General features: G+C 46.9%; 1 protein-coding gene across 1 annotated transcript in view; it reads left to right on the top strand.

The window, feature by feature from the left end:
• Positions 1-6,909, top strand: part of LOC102847134 (zinc finger protein 615-like) — a 23,065-nt gene that overhangs the window by 5,527 nt on the left and 10,629 nt on the right. The window lies entirely within an intron of this gene.

Genomic DNA, 6,909 nt, shown 5'->3' with positions numbered 1-6,909 from the left:
TTCATTGTTGCACTTTTCTCCTTGCCCACGCCTTCCCCCAATTCATATTTCTCCTTGAAGAATAAAAGAAAAACTTTTTCATTGTTATGCAATCCCTCCCCACAAGTCCACTGCATCGTACAGTCATCTTTCTGGACTCCTGTCATGACAATAATACCTAATCATATATCCCTTTTAAACAGTTCTCTCCCTCATCTGTTAGAATGCAGTAAACATCCTTCTTCCCCTTCTCTGTCTTCCCTCAACCCCAATGTCAGCCTTGTTTTACAACAGTGGCCCTATGCAATATTTGTCCTTTTGTGACTGAGATATTTCACTCAGCATAATGTCCTCTAGGGTCATGCACTTTGCATAATATTTCATGAGTTCCTTGTTTTTCAGTGCTGCATAGTATTCCATTTTGTGAATATACCACAGCTTCTCTATCCATTCATTTGTTGATGGACACATAGTATTTCTATTTCCAACTTTTTGAGAAAGTGCCAAACCACCTTCCACTGTTGCTGTACCATTTTACACTCCCATCAACAGTGAATAAAGGAGGGAGCTTTGGTGGCCTAGTGGCAAAAAGCTGCATTGCAATCCCAAAGGTGCATATTTCGAATCCACCAGATGCTCTGCTGGAGAAGGAGAAGCAGTCTCCTCCTCTACCAGTCAGATCCAATTCGTTGGTGTACACACACACACACACACACACACACACGGGTTCCCATCTCTCCACAACCTCACCAGCATTTGTTGTTTGCTGCTCCTTGAAATTTGCTATTGTTGCTGGGGTGAGATGATTTCTCAGTTGTTTTTAAAATTCTTATTTTCTTTAAGTCCTCCCCTTGTGGTGTTTCTTTTATAGCAGCACGAGATGACGGAGATAAACTTGGGTACCAGGAAATGTGGGTGCTGTTCTATTGATTACCTGTAGTTTGGAAGTCGTGGTGAAGTTGGTTAATTAATGGGTGTGTGCGGGGGGAAAAATGGGGTGAAGGTGGTGACTGATGTCAGTGTCTGACTTCTACAGGGTCAGAGAACCCTAATAGCAGCCCCAATCTGGATCCACAGTCAACACCCTAGTTATCAGCAGTGAGGAGATAGATTGCATTGGCAAAGTGTGCTGTTGCAGACCGAGAGTCCCAAAGAATAGAATAATTTTATAATTATTAATAAAGAGACAAATAGCCAGGAATGAGATAGAGCAGAGAGCGTAAAACAGGGGGTCAGCAGTTCTCGATTGAAGACCTCAAGCCATGCTTCTCTGAGTATTTATTTCGAATCATAAGGAAGATAAAAAAAGTAAAATCACAAGGAAGTACAAAACAAAGGATAATGGTGACATCTTTTACAGATAAGGCCAAGTTCCTCTTTATGCTAATCTCAAGAGGGAGGAGTTCATTTGACACAAACTAAGAACAATGTTGACTCCTAGGGTACGCCCCATTGCCACAAGGTGGCCTTCAGTTTGTATCAAGCTTCCCTCAGCATTTGGTCTACTATTAGTAAATTTGATAGTCGGCTTCCCTCAGTGTGCTGTTGAGATCCTCTCCAAATTCGTGAGGAGCAATGATGTCAGTTTGAAGATTAAGGTGCACCTGATTCAGGCAATGGACATGTCAGTCACTTGCTATGCAGTCGAGGGCTGGACAGTGAATAAAGATGACAGAAGAAGACTCCATGCGTTGTGTTTGCATTGTGGTGTTAGAGGAGAGTACTGGATATCCCATGGAATAAACAGCTGTGTCTTGGGAAATGTGCAGCCAGAACGCTCCTTGGAGGCAAGGATGGCCAAGCTTCGTCTCACATACTCTGGGTGTGTGGCTAGGAGAGGCTCTTGGAAAGGGCCATCATGCTTGGAAAGGTGGAGGGGCAGTGAAGGAGAGGAAGACCTTCGATGAGATGATGAGATTGACACGGTGACTGCAGCAGTGAGCTCGGGTGTATCAGGTATGATGAGGACAGAACAGGAGAGGACAGGGTTTAGATCTGTTGTTCAACAGGGTCACTTGAGGGCATCTTCCAACATTAGTGCTGTCCCTTGGGAAGCTTAGGACAGACTTGCGTCAACCCTTCCGCCTTGGTACAGATTTTGACACCAGCATTTTCTCCCACAACACTCCAGTCCCCTCCTGCTTTTATTCTTTGTTACAAAACTTACCACAGACTCCCCCCGCGGTGTCTGAAGGCGGGCATGCCTCTCTCCGTGGCCATCACTCCCCTGATGGCCTGGACAGTTGAGATTCGCCTTGCTCAGGAAAGTATTGCCAAGCTCTTTTAGCTCCACGGACCCAAACACTCAGAGGCATCGCTCCTCAACTCTTGAAATTGTTGTTTTGTGCTGTCAAGTTGGAACCAACTCATAGCTCAACCTCCAGTGGGTTTTCAGAGGCTGCAAATCACTTGAGGTGGAGATTATCCATCCTTCTTCCCTGGAGCAGCTGGGGGACTTGAACCCTGTACTTTTGGGTTGACAGCACAAGCCCTTACCCACTAGGCCACCAGTGCTCCCTACTTGAAAGTCATCCTTGACCACAGATTGATGGTTTTGTGTGTTGTGGGGAGGTCAAGTGGGGTATTTCCCCCCCCTGTCATATATCTGTATATATTTCTTTTTTTTTCTTTTTCTCTTTCTCTCTCTCTCTCTTTTCTTGTTGTGTACTTTCAAATCGGATCCGACTGACTCAGGAGGAAATTGCCCCTTCTTCTCCAGCAGAGCATCTGGTGGTCTCAAACCGTGTACCATCAGGATTGCGCTGGAGCTTCTTTGACACAGGGCCACCAGAGCTCCCTTATCTATTTCTTTCTCTCTGATTTTTTTTTCTAGCTCCAGACATCTTTGATCCACATCTCTGCAAATTCTGAATCTTGGGGTTCACGTTGCTTCTAGGAATAAAATGTTCTGATTCGCCAAACAAAGGGATGTTGTCTTGACACTCCAACAAGTCTTTTAGACAGGTAAGGGACCCTGTGAAAGACAGAGCAGACCCTTCCCGTAACCTGCACCATCTCCACAGTGTCCCCTGTGTGGGGGTCTCTGTTGTTCAGGGTCTTCCTCTGACCCTCCGCCTTTCCAAGCATGATGTCTTTTCCTAAGGACCAGCCCCTCCTGACACCGTCCACAAAGTCTGTGCGATGAAGCTTTACCGTCCTTGCCGCTAACGTGCACCTTGGTTTCAATGCTTCCAAGACACGTCTGTTCCTTGGGCCGTGTGTGGGCTGTTCTAGAATCCTCTCCAGCACCACGATTCAGAGGCCCCCAAGGGGATCATCAGAGGAATCCAGTATTCATCAGAAGTATCTAGAATTGGGGAGTGGGCTTGTGTTAACAGTAATCCGTGACTGTTGTAAGAGCAGTGACTGCCTCTGCGCTCAGAGGTGATGGGGTTACTCACCAGTGAATTTTCCCTTCAACCTGCAGGTCCTGAAGCCAGAGTCCCAGCAGCAGAACTGCTTTAAAGAGGTTGTCTCAGTGTTGTCATTGCTGGGGACACCCTCCTCGAGAGACTGAGATTTCAGAGCCAACCTTGGCCTTCCTCCAGAAAGACGGAGCATCTTAGTTGCTGAGCAGAAGAACATGGTGAAAGCTCAGGTGATTTTTTTTTTTATATATACTTTGTTTTACTTATTAATGTATTTTATAGAGGCCTGTAAAACACCACAAGCTCCGACATTATTATGTCACCTTATTTCCTTGATGCCTCTCTGATTATTGTTTGGGGGTTTTTTCCTCACTAGTTTATTTATAAAATTCTAATACAAATTCGAATAAATTCTTTCAATTTCTCTCGCCCCCCCCATCAAATTGTACAACCCAATGATTAATTCCCACCTCCCCCTGCACATCCACATTCCTCTGCTTCCAGCCTCTCCCACCCCTCCTGGATCCTTATACTCATTCTACAATAATGGTTTTATAAGATATTTATCCCTGTAGAACTGAGTTAGTTCTCAGGAAATAGTGGATCAGATGCACCTCAGTCTTTAAACTGACATCCTTGCTCTTTGGAGAAAAGTTTCAAGTCGCTAACAGTTTCCTTTCATTTGCATCCACCCTCAAACACCCATGGTAGAAGCAGTCAAGAAATCAAAAGTTGTGTTACACTTGGGTGGTCTACTGCCAAGGACCTTTCCAAAATCCCAAGAGCAAGAATGTTAGGTTAAAACCTAATATGTTAAAAAGAAAAAAAGGCTAAGATGTTTACCTAGTAAGTCTCTTAATTGTGAGTCTTCTCTGTGAGTTCTGTGTGGCCATTGCGACCATTGATCCAAGCCAGAGCAGAGAGGTAGTGGGTGCTGTACAGGGGCTCAACTCAGCTCGTTGCTGTTGGAGTGGAAACTGACGTATCACTGACCCCCAGTGAGATTCAAGTGCATTCTGGCTGCACTTTCTCCAGGACATGACTGTCTGTTCTCTTGACAGCCAGTGGGCTTTTCAGCACTCTTCTCCAGCACCACAGCTCCAAGCCTTGAGGAGTTCCCTTTGCTCTGGTTTGCTGCTCTAGGCGGTTTGTTATTTCTGTCCAGGTTGGTTTGCATTTCCTGAGGCAGATGGAAACAGCCTGGTGTGTTCCTTCCTGCCTGGCCCTGGGCCACAGCCGACCCTGGGATCATCATAGATCTTTCTAGAGTCGGGCTGTAGACTCTGGTCTATGGCCGACGCTGCAACAGTGCTGTAGCCCAGGCGTCCTTCCTGTCTGTCCCAGTGGAGTGTCTGAGGTCCACGAGAGGATAAGCCACGTGATCATCACGCTGGGATATTGATGACGTTGAAGAAAGAAGCAGAGGGGAGCTCTGGTGGCCTAGTGGCAAGAAGCTGCACTGCAATCCCAGAGGCGCATGGTTCGAATCCACCAGATGCTCTGCCTGGAAAGGAGGGATAATTTCCTCCTGTACCAGTCAGATCTGATTTGACGGCGCGCGCGCGCACACACACACACACACACACACACACACACAAAATAATAACAATAAAAAAAAAAAAGAAGAAGAAGAGAGAAGCCACCAGCCCTGCAGAGGGCGATTTTCATCCAGGAAGAAGCCAAAAGAGAAACGGGAAGAAGAATGAAGAAATCAGAGAGAGGGAAGGCAAGGAAGTCCTTAAAGAGGTGACACAGTGACAGAATTGAGTGCTGAAGATGTAAAGAGGTCCCGAGCAGGCCGTGCATCAGAGGTTGCAGTCCACCAGGACCAGGGGCAAAGCCAGTACATACAGCACTGAGAGGAACCAGCTGAGGGCATCAAACGGAGACCTGTCCTAAGAGGGCTGAGGTCAGGACCTGAGAGGGCTGACCCACCAGAGACAAAGAGAGGTTGCCTGCACGCGTCTTGATCTCCTCCTATGTGGTAGCCTGTTCACCCTGACCTCAGGCTGCACCCTGGTCTCCAGTAAGCCACTTATCTACAATGATGGTCTGTGAGTTCAGCGGATTAGCAAACCTGGATGTGAAGTTCATCGCGCTGGAGGAGGGAGAGCATGTGTTGGAACTGGTTCCCGTTTGCAGAGCAGAGGTCTGTCTGGCCGCCGCCTTGTAGGAATCAGCCTTTAACGAATCCGGCCACAGATTGAGAATTCTCATCATTATTCTCCTGAAAGCCAGGCTGTGACAGCAGTACAGACACGGCCAGGACTCTTAGATTTCAAAATGCTCCCCCCCCAACTTCATCTGTTGATATGTACACAGAACTCAAGGCCATGGGCTGTTACCGCCTCATAACTGTTCCTCCGTTGGGTGCATTTGCAAGGTAGTGAATCTCCAGTCTGTCTTGGAGGAGGGTCAAGCGGCGTCATGCCCCTTCGAGGCCAGGATGGTGACATTTTGCCTCAGAAGCTTTGACCTGTTGTGAGAATGTTGTCCTTGGAAGAGGACCTCCTGGAGAGAAAGATGGAAGGTCAGAGAAAGAGAGGAGGGGTCCTAACAAAACAGATGGACACAGAGACCGCATCAGTGGGAGGGAGCCTATCGGAGACGGTGAGAGGGGGCAGGAGGGGGCAGGTCGGATCTGTCGTTCAGAGAGTCACCATGAACCGTAGTCAACTTGGTGGCATTGAACAACAGCAACAGAAAACCTCATGAGAAGAGACTGCCCGTCTTTCTCCCATGCAGCAGCTGGTGGATTTTGGGGTACCAGTGCAGCTCCCCGTAGATAAAGCCACCAGACCGCCTTGTGCTTATGGTGGGCCGTCGAGGCGGAACTGACCTGTGACTGACCCTCCATTGGGTTTTGGGTTTTTTTAATATTATTTTTATTGTATTATTTTTTACGTGTACCGTCAAATCATATCTGAGTGGTACAGGAGGAGATTGCCCCCTCCTTCTCCAGCAGAGCATCTAGTGGATTTGAACCGCATACCTCTGGGATTGCAGTGCAGCGTCTTGCCACTAGGACACCAGAGCTCCCTTCCAGTGGGTTTTCAGAGGTGGTGAAATGGCATGGGAGGAGAATGCCCGTCCTTCTCCCACGGAGCAGCTGGTGGATTTGAAATGCAGACGTATCTATAGATGCCTCTGTATAGGTGTATATTGTTGTTGTTGGTTGCCTTTGAGTGGAATGCAACGCATAGCGACCCTTGAACAAAAGGCCTGAAGCCCCTCTACAACCGTCGACATTTATCACAGTTCATAGGGTTTCCAGAGGCATGTTGTTTAGGAAGTGGAGGCCACTCCTGCTTCTAGAATATGTGTATATATGTGTATAATGTGTATGTATGTGTATAATGTGTATATATGTGTATAATGTGTATATATATAATAATACAATACAATACAATGTATAAGCTTGGAAGCAGGAGTGGCATCCACTTCCGAAATGGCTTGCCTCCAGAAACTCTATGAACAGTGCTCAGGTCTTCCATTCACAGTGTCGCTATGAGTCATCGACGACTCAATAGCACCTAACAACAACAATGTAATAAAATTAATA

Source organism: Elephantulus edwardii, unplaced genomic scaffold (assembly GCF_000299155.1).
Source record: "Elephantulus edwardii isolate Elephantulus edwardi_28Jun2011 unplaced genomic scaffold, EleEdw1.0 scaffold00208, whole genome shotgun sequence".
Classification (NCBI taxonomy): domain Eukaryota; kingdom Metazoa; phylum Chordata; class Mammalia; order Macroscelidea; family Macroscelididae; genus Elephantulus; species Elephantulus edwardii.
The sequence above is the reverse complement of the archived record's forward strand: the minus strand, read 5'-3'. Positions and strand labels throughout refer to the sequence as shown.